Source organism: Callospermophilus lateralis, chromosome 2, assembly GCF_048772815.1.
Source record: "Callospermophilus lateralis isolate mCalLat2 chromosome 2, mCalLat2.hap1, whole genome shotgun sequence".
In the NCBI taxonomy this organism is placed as follows: Eukaryota; Metazoa; Chordata; class Mammalia; order Rodentia; family Sciuridae; genus Callospermophilus; species Callospermophilus lateralis.
The window spans coordinates 145,028,224-145,046,528 of NC_135306.1; the positions used below are offsets into that span (position 1 = coordinate 145,028,224).

General features: G+C 44.2%; 1 protein-coding gene across 7 annotated transcripts in view; it reads left to right on the top strand.

Moving 5' to 3' along the window:
- Positions 1-18,305, top strand: part of Tenm4 (teneurin transmembrane protein 4) — a 768,485-nt gene that overhangs the window by 32,560 nt on the left and 717,620 nt on the right. For 5 of the 7 annotated variants that reach the window (XM_076846577.2, XM_076846575.2, XM_076846578.2 and 2 more), the window contains exon 1: positions 10,586-10,667. The exons of the other annotated variants lie outside the window; for them this stretch is intronic. The gene's annotated coding sequence lies outside the window, so the exon portion shown is untranslated. Of the gene's footprint in view, positions 1-10,585; positions 10,668-18,305 lie in introns of those variants that run through there. 7 annotated transcript variants of the gene reach the window in all.

Below are 18,305 nucleotides of genomic sequence, written 5' to 3' on the forward strand. Positions count from 1 at the left end.
GTCAAACAACAACAAGTGCTGGCAAGGATGTGGGGAAAAGGGTTCACTTGTACATTGCTGGTGGGACTACAAATTGGTGCGGCCAATTTGGAAAGCAGTATGGAGATTTCTTGGAAAGCTCGGAATGGAACCACCATTTGACCCAGCTATTCCCCTACTCGGTCTATTCCCTAAAGACCTAAAAAGAGCACACTATAGGGACACTGCTACATCCATGTTCATAGCAGCACAATTCACAATAGCAAGACTGTGGAACCAACCTAGATGCCCTTCAATAGACGAATGGATAAAAAAAAATGTGGCATTTATACACAATGGAGTATTACTCTGCATTAAGAAATGACAAAATCATAGAATTTGGAGGGAAATGGATGGCATTAGAGCAGATTATGCTAAGTGAAGCTAGCCAATCCCTTAAAAACAAATGCCAAATGTCTTCTTTGATATAAGGAGAGTAACTAAGAACAGAGTAGGGACGAAGAGCATGAGAAGAAGATTAACATTAAACAGGGATGAGAGGTGGGAAGGAAAGGGAGAGAGAAGGGAAATTGCATGGAAATGGAAGGAGACCCTCAGGGGTATACAAAATTACATACAAGAGGAAGTGAGGGGAAAGGGGGAAAAATATAAGGGGGAGAAATGAATTACAGTAGAGGGGGTAGAGAGAGAAGAGGGAAGGGGAGGGGGGAGGGGGGATAGTAGAGGATAGGAAAGGCAGCAGAATACAACAGACACTAGTATGGCAGTATGTAAATCAATGGATGTGCAACTGATGTGATTCTGCAATCTGTATACGGGGTAAAAATGGGAGTTCATATCCCCCTTGAATCGAAGTGTGAAATATGATATATCAAGAACTATGTAATGTTTTGAACAACCTACAATAAAAATTAATTAAAAAAAAAGAAAAAAAAAGACACTTGTTCTCTGAAGAGTAAACAAAGAAAGAGAGGAGTGGGTAGAATCCTACAAACAAAAGACATAAACACAAGAGAGAGAGACAATGGAATTCTTAGGAAGATGTTGAAAGGTAGTCCCCCAGGAGTTCTGCCACAGGCTTAGAATGCAACTTGTCCATATTTGAATGGTGTAGACAAAGGGAAATGAAATTCCTGTGAGACAGGAAAGGAAAATAAGCAAGGAAAGGAAAGAAAGGAAACTGATAGATTATTGGATGGATTGGAATGTATTGAGAAATTTATAACTTGGTAGAGTTTAGGGATAAAAGAACAATCAGTATGTAAACTGCCAAACAACCATAAAACAAAACAACACAAAATCGCCAGTTATTAACTGGAGAGAAAACAAAATTTAGTACAAGAAATTACATCATAGTATACTACATGGCTCAGTTGAAAAAAACTTTTTATGTAATCATGACAATGGAAATATTAAAATTTAACCAAAATTATGATGTAAGTACATTGAAAGGACAGAGAAAAGGGAAATGGCTACATAGAGGAATGCAATTAAATTATTATCTACAATTATAGGAAATATATTAGTATAATCCCTAAAAATTAAAAATAGAGAAACCACCATAGAAGTATATTATTAAGAAACATGGAAATAAAAATCAGGAGAAATGACTCAACTAGTTGGAATTTGGGGAGAGGGAATATTAGGTGGAGTTGACTGGCGAAATTATAGGGCAGAGGACTCTTTGGCATTAAAATTCTTGTAGAATATTTGACTTTCAAAATTATGTTCATGAACCACTTTGGTAAAAATAAAAATTAAGTTGAAAATGAAATGAGGCATTTATATGGGCTTCCAAGTCCTGTGCTAAAGAAAGGGGCCTGAGAACAAACAGGCACTCTACCGTAGGTCATATCCTCCTGTAAAATCATAAGGAAGTGACAATCATCTAGAGATTGGTATTAAGATCAGGAGGGAACACTGACCAGAAATATAAGAACCCTGACTTCTATTCATGGTTCCATCATCTGTGATCCTTCAACCCTCGATTTTCTTATCTGTAAAGCAATAGTCCTATCCTGTCTATCTCACAGAGCTGTTGTGATGATCATGGAAGATAATAAATGCTTTGTCAATTGTAAAGCACTCAACAGATGTAAATAATGTTATCATTATTCTACCCACGCATAAGAATGGTAGAAAGTTTACTATATTGTAATTTATACCATCTGGTTTATTTTTTATTTTAGCAATTTTTTTCTTAAACCTAAAATAAAATTGACTCATTATGGATATTTGGCAAATATTAAAAACAAGAAAGAAATGAAAACTAAAAATTATCTTTAATTTCATTATTAAGATATTTTTATTGCTAACCTCACCTCACATACCTTTGCTATATATCTATGATAACTTCCTACTAATATAGATAAGGTGGCTACTTTCCCGATTCATGAAGTATTTTTGTGCACCTTGATCTATGGTGACTGTATAAAGATCCATCATTCTATTGTGTGCCATAATACATTTGATCATATGCTAATTGGTTGATATTTAGATTGTTTCCAATTTGCTTCTATTGCTACAAACACAATATAATTCTTTGAGATCCATGATTATTTTCTTTGGTTAACTCAATTAAATGTAGAAAGATACACACAATGGAAGTATTTGATAAAAACTGCTAAATTCTCTTCAAGAAAGGTTGTATGAATATATACACATATGAGGAATATAAGAAAAATAACTGTTTTCTGGGTGTGTTGTATTCTCTCTTGTTTTCTCATTTGATAAGCAAAAACGAAACAAAAACTCAGTATTGTATCTTGCATTTCTTGGAGTTATTAGCATATGAAATACATTGAGATTTGTACTTTTTTGGTAAATTAGGTTTTTGTCCTTCGCCCACTTTTCTTTTGAGATATGTTTTTCTTATACTGTAACCTCATTATATATTAAGGATGATAGCAACTTTTTCATTTACGTATCGAATACTTCACAGACATTTTGTTGTTCTTTTGATTTTTGTTTTAGATTTTTAAATTTACAAACATTTAAAATTTTGACATAGTCAAATCTATTGATGTTTTTCTTTATGATTGTTTCCTTTCTATGTCACACACTAAAAGGGTTTCTTCACTTCCAAAATCATAAAAATTGTCACCTATGACTCATAGAATTTTCATATTTGGGTTTTTTTAATTAAGTGTAAAAAAAGATTTTAAAGAGATACTATGAAGGGACAGGGATCTAATTTTCCCTTCCTGCCACATGCATGGTTTGTCAATTGCTTCAGTACAGAATTGAAATGTACACCTTTTGCCAACTGATTTGAAACTTCCCATGCGTTATTTTGTTTAAGAATCAACAGACTTGCCAGGTGCAGTGGTACACACCTGTAATCCCAGTGACTCATGAGGCTAAGGCCAGAAGGTTACAAGTTTCAGGACAGCCTCAGCAACTTAGTGAGACTCTGTCTCAAAACAAAACAAAACAAACAATTAACAACAACAACAACAAATATATATATATATTTGGAGATATAGCCTGTGGTAAATAACTGGAGATGTAGCCTGTGGTAAACTATCCCTCTATTCAATCCTTAGCCCCAAAAGAAAACAAAAAATAAAAACAATCAACAGACATGAGAGTGATAATCTAATTTGCATACTTAACATTTTTAAGCAGCTACTATGTGTTTTGTCTTAAGTTGTTTACCTGAGATTTTTGATAATATAAAACTTATCATAATCACTGTAAACCCTATGATTAAATCCACAGTTATCTTATAGCACATCCAAATAATGATATAGTATGTAATTATAAACAAAGAGTGTGAATATATGTATGTATATCCACAAAAATGGATATACATACATACATACATATATATATATATATATATATATATATATATATATATATATATCCATTTCCAACATACATTGTACATGATAAAAGTACTGTGCCTAACTGAACAGTGTGTACTTCTGTAGTCTTATAAACTGATAAGACATGAAAATGTTGTATTGCAATTTGATTTGGGGGTAGTAGAATTAATTGAACAGGACTACTGTCAGGATTAAATGCATGAATATTTGTAAAGCATTTGTCTGACACATGCTTCATATAACTTCGTTAGAATCACCCCACAGAGGGTTTGAAAGTTTAGCAGAGGCCCTTGTTGTAGCTTTTAGTTTGCTCTTGTTTCATTCTTGATCATCTCAGCCGTGGTCCTCTGGACCAATATGCGGTTCTAATAAATGCTGCACACTCCCAATCCTAGGAAAGGAATTTATTTAGCTTTGAAAAAGACCAACACCTGCTACCTGATCTGCCATGTCTGAAAAAGGTGCATCCACAGGTATGGCAAGGAAGCCTGTTAGGCAAATAATGATAAGGGCAAGGATGGAAATTGGTGGGAATGGAGGCCTCAGTTGAGATGCATCCTTCTTTGGAGAGTTTCACACGACATGGCCCATGCCAGAGAAAAGTGTTAGGAGAACTTCTGAGGAGACCATTCATTACCAGCAGCCCACAGAAGGAAAACAGAATTCAAGCAGTATCATGTGGTACTTCTGCATTGTGAAAGCAGGGGCTAACCTACTCAGAGAGGATGCTTCACCACAGAATTTTGCCAGGTCATCACCTTTGACCAGAACAGATGCTGCTATTTTCTGATCAGTGTTTTCCCATGCTATCTGGGAGCAAATATCAGTGGAGGGACAAAATCTGACATCAGAGCCATTACGTGCTCATTGGAATCTCAGCGCTACTGCCTGGACCACATGCCCTGCAGGGCAGATAATATATGGTTGGCATGGAGATGGAGTGAGTTCAGGGAAAACACCCAGCTTCACAAGTACCTATGCATGTGGGCTCACAGGCTCTCCACTGCATAGGAACAATGGGAGCTGCATTCGTTTTTCGTTTCACAAATATTTATTGAACACCTACTTTATGTCAGGCACTGTTCTAGGTTCTGGGGGTCACAACAGTGACCAAGATATACTTGGTATCTCCATTCATGGAATTTACGTCTTATATGGCAGTTGGAAAGAAGATAAAAAAACAAATAAATGCATAAACAAGTAATTGCAGCCTATGAAACATGCAATGAAGGAAATAGCACTCAATAATGTAATGGCCTACTCCAGACAAGACTAAACAGACCATTCATGAAAAGCTCACCTCACTCAGCTCATCATTAATTCATCTGTCCATCCAACACAAGGAGCAATCCATGATGGAACTAGCTTTGGCACCTACTAAATATGTAACCTTCAATAATTTGCTGAACTTCTCTAAGTCTCAGTTTCTTCACTCATGGAATAGGTACAATAATTAGCTACCACCTTTAATTGTATGCTGTGATTTAAATGACATAATGCCCTTTGCTTGGTCTTCCGTGCAGTGCTCAATATATGATAGTTATTGTTATTAGTATTTGTTTCTTCTTTCAGTAAAAGAATATTTACTAAAAACCTATAAAACAGACACTTTGCTGCCCATTAGGAGTGAGGGGTGGGGTGAAGGAGAAGATGCAACTATTTCTCTAACAGAGAATTTTTATGGGGAATCTAATCAGTGGAGTTCCCAGAAGACAGAAAGATAGCTCAGAGGTTAGACAAACCTCACAGAGAGACAGCTTACAGGTTAGACTGAATCAGCCTGCCCAAGAAAAAAATCACCACTTTTCCTCCTGGTTTTTAAAAATGGTGTTGCTCTGGGAAAGGCTAGTGGCCTGGGAGTTCTAGAGAGCTGAGTTTCAATTCCCATCCTGCTGAGCCGGAGCCACAGGCCTCAGTTTGCTCACCTCTCTCCCCATTTATCACTGGAGTTCATGAGTAACAGACATGCTGTGGAGGATCCAGGGCCACACAAAAGTCTCCCTAGAATTGTCTCCTGTTCTTTGCTTAGTTGTAGCCCCTGTTCAGCCCCTTGGATCGTCCTGGGTCCCCCTACTCCCTTGCAAACTAGAATTCACAGGATCCCTGTCAGGGTGAGTGAAGGACTGAGGGAGTCAAGAGATGCGGAAGCCCTGTGGGAAGGTGAATGGGCTCTGCTTGTATACATTGCTATGATTACTTGGGTTGGGGAGCCTATCCACATGGCAAACCATTCGATGAGATGAAAAATCACGATGCAGAGGAAACCTTACCAGGGAGCTATTTACAGCAACCTTTCCAAAGACTAAGTACATCCTCTGGCGGTACTTTTCTCACCCTCTCATTGTGAAAGTTTGATGGCGCTTATCAGTGGGTGTCTAAATCCTCTGTAACAAGCTTGTGTATTTGATGTAGTATCAGACAGCAGGCAGGAAGCATTGCCCCTTGCCCCTCTGTGTCTCCTTGCTTGAAATACTTCCTTCCTGAAACAATTTTGTTGTAACTGCTGGACTCCGAAGAGAAGTGGTGTTTTTTTTTGCAAATAAATATGTTTCCTAATTAAAATTTGCCCTTTAAAGGCTCACATTTTCTTGGCCCCACTCTATGTTTTCTTTTCTTTGTAACATATTACAGAATCAATAAGGGCAACGCAAACATCTTTAATATATACAGTTTCAATAGCTCTAATAACATTTCTGCCTTCAAAACGCCCTTTCCCCCCTCTCTAGCCCAGATGATCATTTCCCATGATTTGTTAAATACCTTTGTATTTAACTCAAAAAAACCTTCAAAGGCAGTTACTCTCCAGGGGGAGTGGGAATGGTACACTGAAAGGGGATCAAGTGGAAGGTGAAGGTCAGAGCTCTGTCTTTATTTTTAATGACAGTTCTTCATTTTTATTACAAAAGTCATGAATGTGAATCATGAAAAAGTTAAAAATATGAGAGAGAGAGAGAGAGAGAGAGAGAGAGAGAGAGAGATAGAAGAAAATTCATATTACAATCCCATCGCCTAGAGGCAACCATTATTAATATTTGGCATTTTGGATTTTGCTTTTTCAGATCTTTCTACAAGAGGATTTTTATGTAATTAAAAATTTTGGATTCTATATTTTAAATTTTACATGATAACATTGGTATTTTCTATGGCATGAAAAACTAGGCAAAGATGTACTTTGTAGTGGCTGTATAACATTCCAACAAAGGCTGTTCCCCAATTTACTTAATTTTAGGCTATTTCAATTCTGTTATCATTCTCATAAATTATATACTAATAGATCTAATCTCTTACTTTTTTGGGTAATACATAGAGCTAGCTGGCTGTTTGGCAGGTCTCAAGCTGAATTTTACAATTATTTCCTATGGGACAGAGTAGCCATACAGAAGATTCTCAAGTCAGCTATAGGGTGAGATTACAACATAGTAACAATCAACTTTAGTCTCTCTTCTAAAACTTTGACTTCCTCCTGAATTCTCTTGATAATGTAATAAGTAGTGAGTGCCACCCTCCACCAAGACACCAAAGCTTGAGAAATGCATGTTACTTTGGACTTTCCTTGCCTACTCCTATCTAATCAGCTACCAAAATCTGCCCACTACCACCTCTCTTATCCATTTTCATGGCAACTACCTTGGTTTACCTAACTGACTTAACTGGTTCCTGACTCTGGTCTTCCCAAGCTACCATCATTAATCCATTTCTCCACACTGCTGCCAAATCATCTATTTCTCATCTTTTTCAAATATGCTCAAGATCACATCTCTTCTTGACATAAAGTCTTCAACAGCTCTCTACCCCACTCCAACCCCAGTAACTGAGCTTTCAAAGTGTTTGGATCCTTGGCCTCCTCCAGGCTCTTCAATAGTCAACCCTACCTACTACTTTTAACTCTACCCACACACTTCCTTACATGCCTGACTCTGCTGCTATGCCAGCCTTATGCTTTTGTCCATATTATTTGCATACTCTTTCTTACCTCTACTGAGAAAGCAATCTCTCTCCTTTCATGGTCTAGCTAACTTCCTTGCCTTTGAATCTCAGTTTGAATGCCGCCTCCTATAGGAAGTCTTTCCTTATCACCAAAGGTTAGGCTAAGCACACTGCTGTGCTTACACTCTACCTATTCCTTAGGCAGGAACCCAGCATACCCATGTCTGTCTTTGAAGGCAAGGATTGCTGTTGTAGCTTTTCCCACCTGTACCTCTTAAAACTTTAGTTCCACATTTCCTAAAAACAAGGATAGTCCCCCTATTTGGCCATCAAAGCCTGGAAGTTATCATAGATATATACTATTGTCTCATCTACAGACCTTATTTAAATTTTGCCAATTTTCCCATTAATGATCCAATGTAGGATCATGAGTTTCATTTATTATCACACAATTAAACTGTTAACCCTTGAACTGCTCTGGAATGGTCTTTCAAAATTTGCATATTCTTAAGTAGCATTCATTAATTATTTCGTGAAATAGTCCTCTTCAGGCCTGATATGTCTTGATGATTAGATGCCACAGAAGTAACATTATGTCCTTCTCAGTGCATCATAATATCTATTTGTCACATTCCTGATGCTCCTGATTTTAATCTCTTCATTAGGGTGGAATCTGCCAGATTTCTCTGCTCTGAAGCTACTATTTTCCCCTTTGAATTGGACAGTATCTTGTGAGGAGGTAGTTCAATACTGTGTAAATATTTTGTTTCTCATCATGCTCTCACCCACTACATTAGCCTGTGGGTGTTAGTTTTCTCATAAGTCAAAGGAAGTGCATAGCCTAAAAGTTGTTTCCAAAATTTTCTCTTAAGGATTTCTTTATTATATTCCCTGCCATGGACCTCACATTTTTTAAGATTTTGCCCACTGAACAAATGGCACTTCTCTGTGTCTCTTTTTCTCTTGATATATTCATGAGACAAGTCCAGGACACTGTGAATACAGAAGGCAGGATTCATTTTCCTCACTCCTAAAATGTCCAGAACTCATCACATACCTACCACGGGTAGTCAACAAATATTTGTTGAAGAACTGAATCTGACTGCTAATCAGAGAAGGTCCCCAGCTTTGATGTATGTAGTAAGGACACGGAGTTGGTAAATACTGTCCAAAGGCAGAGACTTGACATTTTAGTTTCAGAGGCTTTGTTACTGGTGTTAACTTATTGTAAAGATTTAACAGGGTTTGAGGAAACCTCTTACACATTCCTATCCCCATCTCCGTCTTTCTATTTCAATTAGGAGATAATAAAGGGTTATCCAATACCTCAAGTTTGTAATCTGTGACCAGCTAGATGTAGGTGCTTATTAATTGAACATCTCCTATATGTCCAGTGTTTTCTTTTTATAATTTTATCTTTTAATCCTCAGCATACTAGTGGGATAAGTATAATCTGATTTACAGTTCAGAAAATTAAGGCTGGGTGATGTAAAATGGCTTGCACTGAGTCCTACAGTGAGCATACAGTAAGCTTGGGCTGGGAATTCTTCTGGACTCCCTCTAAAACCTTTGTAAGTTGCCACTACACCAAGTTGCCTATTTCATCATATAAAAATGTCCTTCCCTTAGTGATGTGCTGGTGATCATCAAACAGACATGCATTTGGACCAAGAAATCACTTGGACCACATTCACTGCTATTTTTTTTCAATGATTGTTATCACACTTCTGTAGTTATTACCCTGGTTTGGGGGGAAGTTGTCCCAGGAAAAGGGGCCTTTCTTGGGCATCTTACATGCCTGAAGAAGGAACTCAAGTTCTCAGCTCTTAATAACAACTGACAATGCTGCAGTAGCAACTGAGAGTCCATCCCTGGAAAAGTGTTGGGGGTGTGGATTAACATCCAGAGGGTAGGCAAGGAAGAGGCTAAGGGCCCCAAACAGACTTGGGGAACCGAGGAGACCAGACAACACTACCAAGAGACAAGGAAAAAGAAAAGGAAGTAAAAGAGAGGGAAAAGAACCAAAGTCAAGAGGCGAAGAAACAGAGAAAAGGCTGGACAAGGGAGGAGAAAGTTTTAGAAGGGGGGGCTAGGAAGAAAGCAAGGAAGGTAAAAGAGGACACAAAGAAAGATACCGAGCTGAGAGAGCTCAGAGAATTCGAGAAAGAAAATGAGATTAAAAGGAGTGAAGACAAATGGAGAAAGTGGAGAGCACGGAAAGGAGAGGGCAATATATTGGAGACAACAGAGAGACTGGGGTGAGTGGAGAGGCAGGCGAGTGGACTGGTGAAAGATGCTCATAGCCTGCGTGGCGCCCCCCGGCGCTGTGGTGCAGCCCTGCTCCAAACGCCTGTGCGCGGTGGCTCCCTGGGCCTCCTAGGATTGGCTCCCGCCTCCCATTCATGTAACCTGCATGTGCGTGTGCGTGTGTGTGTGTGTGTGTGTGTGTGTGGCTCGCCCTCTCTGTGTGTAAGAGAGCGAGGGTGGGGAACGGAGGCAGGCAGGCGAGCAGGCAGGGAGGGGAAGAAGAGGAGGGAAGCTATTAAACACACACACTCACACACACACACACACACACACACGCACACACACACGCACACACACGCCCCAACCCCCCAGAAGCCTCGGGATTGCAGCTGTTTCATGTGGGGCAGCAGTGCTGGCAGGGACGCCGGCCGGGAGCGGCCGGGAGCGGGAGCCGGGCGTGTGCGCGCGGCTGGAGGCTCGCTGGGGCTTCGCTCCCCGCGGGAGCTATTGTTGGTCTCGCTGGAGCTGAGCGCAGAGCCGGGACCTGTCCTTCCTGGGCGCCCCGTTCCGGCTCGCGGAGCTGAGGAGCCGCGCCGCCGAGAGGTAGAGGAGCCACCAGTGCGGCGCCTTGCCTCCCTGCCGCCCTCCTCCCCGCTTCCCCGGCGGTGGCAGCCTGCAGCCACGGTAAGGCGGCGTGATCCGCTCTACGGAAAAGCGCCTTAGGGACCGCGGCGGCGCCTCGCCAGCTCTGTGGCCCCTCTGCGCTCGCAGGACCGGGTAGCTCCGTGGCTGCCGAGGGCTCCTGGAGACGCTTGCTCGCTATCCTGGCCCTCACCGAGGGTGGGAGGAGGGAGGGAGGCTGGGACGCGGGTTGCCGGCAAGGCAAGACAGTCTGGAGCCCGGAGCCGCCGCCGCCGCCGCCGCCGCAGCCCTCGGAGCCTGCCGCGGACTGGAGCCTGAGAGGAAGGGTTGGGGAACAGCAGAGATGTGGGCGCGGGCCTGGGACTTTGGACGCGGGTGGAAAGGAGGCGGCGCGCCCTAGGTTTGTCTGCCGCGCCGGGTTCTCCTTCCCCGCCAAACCACGGCCCAGTCGCCCGCAGCCCCTCTGCAGACCCGCCCGCCTCAGACTCCCGGCGGGCGCTGGAGGAGCCCGCGAGGCGGCGCCGGGCTCCAGGACTGCAGCCTACCCTGCGGGCGAGCGCTGGCTGCAGCGGCCCCTTGTGCGCTGCAGTTGGAGTCGAGAGCCTAGAGACGCGACCCTAGCCCCGCACCTTCTGCAACCCACGCGTCGCCTATCCTTGCCTGGTCTCGCCAGCAGCCGGGCAGTGCTGTTCACGTTCGCCTAGGAGCAAGTTGAGGCTATAGCCGCCGGGTGGACCTCTGTGGGGCTCCCGGGTGTGAGTGTGTGAAACTGCTCGCACCTCCAGTTTCTGGAAAGGTGCTCTGTGTTGAAATGTGATCACCAGGCTCCTTAGTCATTTTCCTTGCTATATAAAACTGCAATCTTTACACTGGAGGAGCAGACGGGAAGGTGGTGGCGCGGTGTGTGTGTGTGTGTGTGTGTGTGTGTGTGCAGCCGAAGAATACACAGCCAACTACTTGGGCGAAGGGTGGAAGGGTGGTTCAAGTAGTGAGTCCTTGGCGGGTCAGTACGGTGGGTTTTGCTGGCCACTGCCCGCCTTTTCTCTGCCCTGCCCCCGCCTAGGCGAGGTTGGAAAGTACTGGAAATTCAACTGCGTGGTCTCTAACTTTGGAAATTGGCTCACCTTCCTCGGTGAGATGTTAAGGTGATTTCTGCAGTCTAGTCCATGTGGACAGGAGTATAACTGCTCAGCTGGGTGCGGAGCCCTTATCAGAACTACACCAATCACCCACTCAGTCCCTATTTCCCTCCCACCCCACCCCCAAGCCCTGGCGAGAAGGTTTGTAGAGATGCAGTTAACCGTAAGCCACCAACGCAGCGAAAGGGGAGCAGGGAGGCAGCCGGGGTTTTGCCGGAACCTACGCGCACACTTGGCGTTGGACTAGCCCAGGAGATCACTCTGCTGCTTTGTAGAAGGCGCCGGTGGGGCACGCTCACGATCCCGAGCTCTGGGGCCAGAGGGTGCCCATGTGCTGAGCCAAGCGGTCGCGCACCGGAGGGACAGCTGCCGAACGGCATCGCGGGCAATTATATAAGCTGCCTCAGTGATAACCCAGAACTGTGATGCGAGCACCCGGTTCTTGAAAGACAAGCCTGAAAGTTTTCCTGCTTGGGGAATGTAAGTACCCGGGGCGCTGCTACTTCGGGAGTGGAGAGCGGGGGACGTCTTGTACCCCGGCGCCTACTTCTGCGATGGGTGTTGGGTGCTGATATTGCTGTCCCCAAAGATCCAGTTACTGAGCCAGGGACTGGGTGGGTGGGGATTCAGGGTTGATCTGAGAAGAGCCGGTCAGAACTCGGGTTTCTTGGAGTTCCAAGAGCCTAGAGTCTCCCCTGGGGGTGTTGGAAGGCCTTCCAGGGAACAGCGTTTTAGGAAAATGTGCTCTGGGGAGCTCCAAAGACTCTCTTCTTGGCTTCTCCTGGTGCCCCTCCCGATCTTTACACCCAGCGCCCTTCGCGTGTCTAGAAACCTGCCCGCGATGCCTGTCCCTTTTGGAGATGCCCAGGGATCCCAGACATTCCCGACCAGTTTAACGAGGGTTGAGGGGTTAGCAAGTAGATGGCTGGCCTTTACCGGGGGCGGCTACCATCACGTGCCTTTTCCTGGGCTTGCCCGGCTCCAATGGGGACGGAATGGGGATGAACGCGGGTATGGCTTCCGTTCCCGGTCTCTCCCTTCGCGGACCGCAGTTTTGCTTCTCCTGCGTTTGTTTTCTCCGTCTCTCTGCCTTCTTTCGCCGCCGCAGCCTTGTAAGCACCTTGACGGGCGGTGATAGAGAAACCACAGTAGTAGAGTGTTTTTAAATCTTGTTTTTCGCCTGTAGAGGGATAAGTCGCCCCAAGCTCTGACAGAGCCCTCCGGAACTGAAGTCTGGGACTCAGTGGCCCCGAACTCCCTCCGCGAGGTCAGAATTGACGGGGTGCAAGGGTAGGAAGTGTTTTGGTTTTGCCACCTTCCAGTGTCCTGAAACCCCGCGTCCCCTCCCCCTGAGACCCCGGTCTGACTGAGTGTGTCCGGCGCTGTAAAATAAATCCTCCCTCGCGTAGACCTGTGGGGCCGTGCAGATTTCCTGCCGCTGCCATGATCCTTAACAATGCGGTTGCAAAGCCCGGGCTCGGGTGGGAACAATCCCCAGGTGCCGGCCGGCCGCGCCTTGACCTTGCTGAAGGCGCCTTTACCCGGGCTGCCAGAGGGACTCCGGCCCGGACGCTGGGTCCCGCCAGGAGGAGGAAGCCCAGGAGGTGGCCGGTTCGCTCCCGGGGCAGGGCGGGAATCGGGTCGCGGTGGGGAGGACCCGGGCGGGGGCGGGGGATGGGTTCGGCGGCAACCTGTTTCCCACCGCCGCTCATCCCCCCTCTCCAGTTCTGGCGGTGGCCCCACGTGGCCCTCGTCCCCAGCTTCTGGCAGTCTCCCGGGCTTCCGGGGTTGGCCTTGGCCCCTTCGCGTTATCTGCCAGCGTCGGACCGGCGTCCGGGCCTCGGGCTCCTCGGTGGCCAGAGCTGAGGTCCGCGCCGGCGGGGCTGACGAGTGGGCGGGGCCTGGGCACAAAACCCGAGCGGAGACCGCCACGTTCCCGGCCACGTTCCAGCCCTGAGCCCAGCAGGGCTGGGACCCCGCGGTGCTTCGCTCCCCTCGGCCCCCTCTTCCAGACCCCAGGTGTGCTCCAAGCGTCCTCCCGCTCGGCTTTCCCGCGGAGCTCTCCTTGCCAAACTTAGGAAGGGTGTTTTCACAGGTGGTGGCAATGGGAGCAAGTCCTGCATCCCCCTCCGCCCCCTGTGTGTGTGTGTGTGTGTGTGTGTGTGTGTGTGTGTGTGTGTGTGTTGGGGAGGGGAGGTTTGTGGCGAAACCAGACAGCATGAAAACGGAATTCCCTTATTTCTAGACTCTGTAAGGGAATAGTGAGAATGAGAAAGAATCTGTTCTCTGGTGAGGGTGATGACGAGCAACCCTTCCACCTAGTGGGGTTGGCCAGTCTGAGCTTACTGAACCCCTGCCTGCTCTCAGCAGTGCCTTGCCTGCAGTAGTAGGTCCTTGTGAAGGTTTGGGAACCTGAATGTGCCTAGGTTGTTCAGACAGGACTTAGGGCATAGATATTCTTGTGGCTTAGGGGCTACTTTCGGGAAGTTTTTATTTCCAGCTAGTGTCCTTAAGTGAGTAGGGGCGGCGTGCTTGGTGGCCTGTGAGTCTCACATTTTCCTGGGTTAGCAAAGTGTCAGGGATGGATGGAGAGGTTCTATTTAATAGGGAGAGTTCTCAGGTTCTGCTGCCAATATCCTATTCTTACCAAAGCTTCTTTTTGGGTGTGGTGGTAGAATAGAATAAGGCAGTAAGCCTATAAGCCTCCTATGTCGGGGCAGGGGAAGAGAGGAAGGGTCAGCGTTTGCCCTAGGGTCAGAACTAGTGCTCAGTAGCAACAGGAACTGCAGGAGGACAGTTCTACAGTGAATAGAATGATTTTTTTTTTTTTTTTTTTTTTTGTACCAGGAATTGAACTCAAGGGCAGTCTACCACTGAGCTACATCCCCAGTTCTACTTTGTATTTTATTTAGAGACAGGGTCTCACTGAGTTGCTTATCACCTCGCTTTTGCTGAGGTGGGCTTTGAACTCAGATTCTCCTGCCTCAACCTCCTGAGCACTGGAATTACAGGCTTGCGCCACCGTGCCCAGCTGTAATGATCTTGAATGTGGGGTAGTGAGCTCTCTGTCCAGCAGATGTTCCAGTAGTAGGGTGGATGTTGTGGTAGTGAACAGTTTTGGTTTCCAAGGACTCTCCTTCAACAGAATCTGATTGGCTTTCATATATGATTCTGTTTAGTATTTTTGGTATAATATATTTGGCCATAGGCAAGTTATTTTTGGAGCCTCAGTTCTCTGCCCTATAAAATGGGACAATATTATCTAAGTTTATAACACTGCAAGCATTAATATCCATAAAACCTCTGGCATTCTCTGGGCCCTTTGAAGATGGTCATTCCTTTTCCATCATTGTGCATTTGTTGGGTAAGATTCAACAGGAAATCAACAGCCCCAGAAGAACCAGCAACATTGCATGCAAAGTCTATTTAAAACTAGCTTCAAATGCTTAAAACAAAAATATCTTCTCTTTTCTTAGAAAAGTCATTTCCAGTTTTGTTAGAATTTATGTTTCATTGGGTCCCTTTTTCTGATGAAATTATACCCTTGTGCAGACTGGCATGTTACATAACCCATATTTCCAAATCAAAAGTTAAAATTATGGGAAAGAGGGGATTAGGAATTTAAGATAGAGATTATTGGACAACACAAACAAGGAACTCAATTTAGGATGCCAATTCACTTTTTAACTGTGATGGAGGTTGAAAACAAATGAGATTAGATAAGTTCACAATGGTACAGATCCTCGCTGGAGTGCTCAGTCATCTATCCTGTTCTAACAGCTTCTCTGCCTGGGTCCTAATAAGCTTTTGGTTGCTCCAGTCCCTCCAAGTTCTCTTATATCCCTAACTCTAACATGTGAAATAAAAGAACAATGGGATTTAAATCACCTCCTTGTGGATTTGATTCCAAGAGTCTACCAGGGTAAATCAATGTTGATTTTAGATCTAAAGGGTCAATTTTTGCCTGCTTTCTTACATGTCCATCAGCCTTACTTACTGTAACTGAAAACTGAATGACCCCATCTTTGCTTTGTGCTCACATACAGCTGTGGGAGCCAACATGAAAAAAGTAACATGCCCCAGATCCCAGGGAGCCAAAAGAACAATTCTCCATAAGCATCTTGTCTAAAGAAACAATGTAAATATATATGTGTTAGTCCTGTATGGTTTATGTGTTTGGTACTTTGTCTCAGCTTTTCCCTTAACTTTCATATTTATTCTGATTGCCTAAATAATATGTGTTCATTACAGCAATTCAGGAAATATAAAGAAAAGCAAAAACAAAATAATTTTCACTACATTTTAGATTGTATCTTGGGACTTTTATTTATGAATGTAGAGAAATTGAGGTCATAGTTAAAATAGTTTGAACGCTAATTTTGATTTAATGATAAAGCATACAAATCTATCCATGTTATAACTTTCCTGGCCGTGGCAGCATTATTGATTGATTGATTGATTGATTGTACTGGGGTTGAACCCAGGGGCGCTTAACTACTGAGCCACATCCCCAGCCCTTTTATGTGTTTTATTTAGAGACAGGGTCTCACTGAGTTGCTAAGTTGCTATGGCTGGCTTTGAACTTGCAATCCTCCTGCCTCAGCCTCCAAAACCACTAGGATTACAGGCATGTGCCACCACACCCAGCTATAACAACATTTTTAATGGCTAACTAGAGTCTCCATGTTTTAATGTAACATACTTTGTTTAAGCAGTTCAAATTGTTTGGCTTGTTTATTTTTAATTTTTAACAAAACTGTAGCAATTACCCTTGTATGCTCTGTGCAATGTTAGTATTTCTTTAAGTCAAATTCCTAGAGAGTAGGGTCACAGAGTCAAAGGCTTATACCCTACCATGGCTTTTGTCACACATGAAAAGCATTAGGGTAAACTGTGTATTCTTCATCTTTTAAACCAGAATCTGATGGTTTACTTTGTAATCCCTTTATAGGCTTGGGAGCTGAGGTAGTAGAGGAAAGTAGGGGTGACAAGTATGTCTTCAGCATAGGATTTGCATAACTTTGAGCTGTTCTGCTGACCAGAGAGGCAAATCCTTTTTCCAAGAACATTTTTCTTCCTTGGTTGTCTTGGAATCATTGCTTTCTGTAGATCTTCAGCCAGCAGTGGAGTTGAAATATGTAAATATGTTCCTCAGCCTTGTAGGTGGGGCTGGCTCCATGTTAAATGACAAACAGTTCCTTAGAGAAGTGTGTGTGTGTCTTCCAGCTTTTGCTGAGGGGGTGGATTCCCCTTCCCCACCCTTTTCCCTTTCTTTTGGCTCAGGGGCCTCAGGCTGGCCCTGGAGATCTTACAAAGGAGATAGTCTCCCAGCAAGTTTATCCCCATGCGCAACACAGCATTGCCCTGGAAAAGTCAACCCAACTCAGTCTCTTCATGTCCCAGGGCACAGTAAATAAATCAGTCAACATGCCTACTTGGTGTTTCAAAAGCTTAAGTAGTTGGGTACCCTCCTTGCATTGATCCACTTCAATCAGAGGGTACATTTTTCAGTCTTCCTCCTTCATATGTTGGATTTCTGTGACCCAGAAAAGATTGGTGCCCTGTGATTAGATGACTTGTCATCTGACAAAGAATTCCATGGAGCTAATGGGGGAAGTCCGGTCCTCTCATTTCCAAGGTGTCCCCATGCTCAGCAAGAGACATCAGGAGTTCCTTTAGATCAGGTAAAGAGGTCACCTCAGGGTTGTTGGATAGCATGTCACCATAGAGGGAGCCTGCTCTGCTGGTTGCCGACTTTGACTTCAGATGAGGTTTAGATGCTTCCTTTGATACTTAAACCACTCCAGTTTCACTAGGGCAGGCAAGGGAATGTTTCTGTCTTTTGTGGAGTTCTGAACATCAAATCAGGCTTTTCTTTCATGTGGAAAGCAGGTGAAAACAGGCCATAAATGAAGCAGGATCTCAGGAGCAGTGGCCAGCACCCGCATTCCATACCCCCCTCCCCTGCTTTGTGTTCTACATTGACTGTGTGAGATGGGAGTACTGTCCCTACAGTCAATGGGGTTTAATCATTAAAGTCCTTGATAAATTAGGCTTTAAGAATTTTTTCTCTGAAAAAGTCCATTTGCTGGATGTGGAATAACTGTTGACTTCTGAAATTTTAGTCTTGAATCCTTTGAAAGTCAAGCCAAAGGGTTGCTGCTGGTATATTTATGACTTTGGGTAAACATGCCAAGTCCTAGAGTCAGCCTTCCTCTCTATAAAATTGGGTTGGGTGAGGAGGGTGGATTTGACATTTTATAAATTGGTAATTCTCAAATTTTAACATATATATACCTTGCTGGAGGATCTTGTTAAGAGGCAAATTCTGATTTAGTGGGTCTGTGGGTACCAAAGAATCTGCATTTCTAACTAGCTCCTGGTGATGCCAGGCTTCTGGTCCACTGTCTGTTACACTTGGGTTAAAAAAAGTTTCAAGTTGCTTGTGGTCCTGAGGTTATTTCGCAAAGTAACAGTAATGACTCTGACATCCAGGAGTTGTCCATATTTTTAGAATGGCACTATGAAGGCATGTATCCAT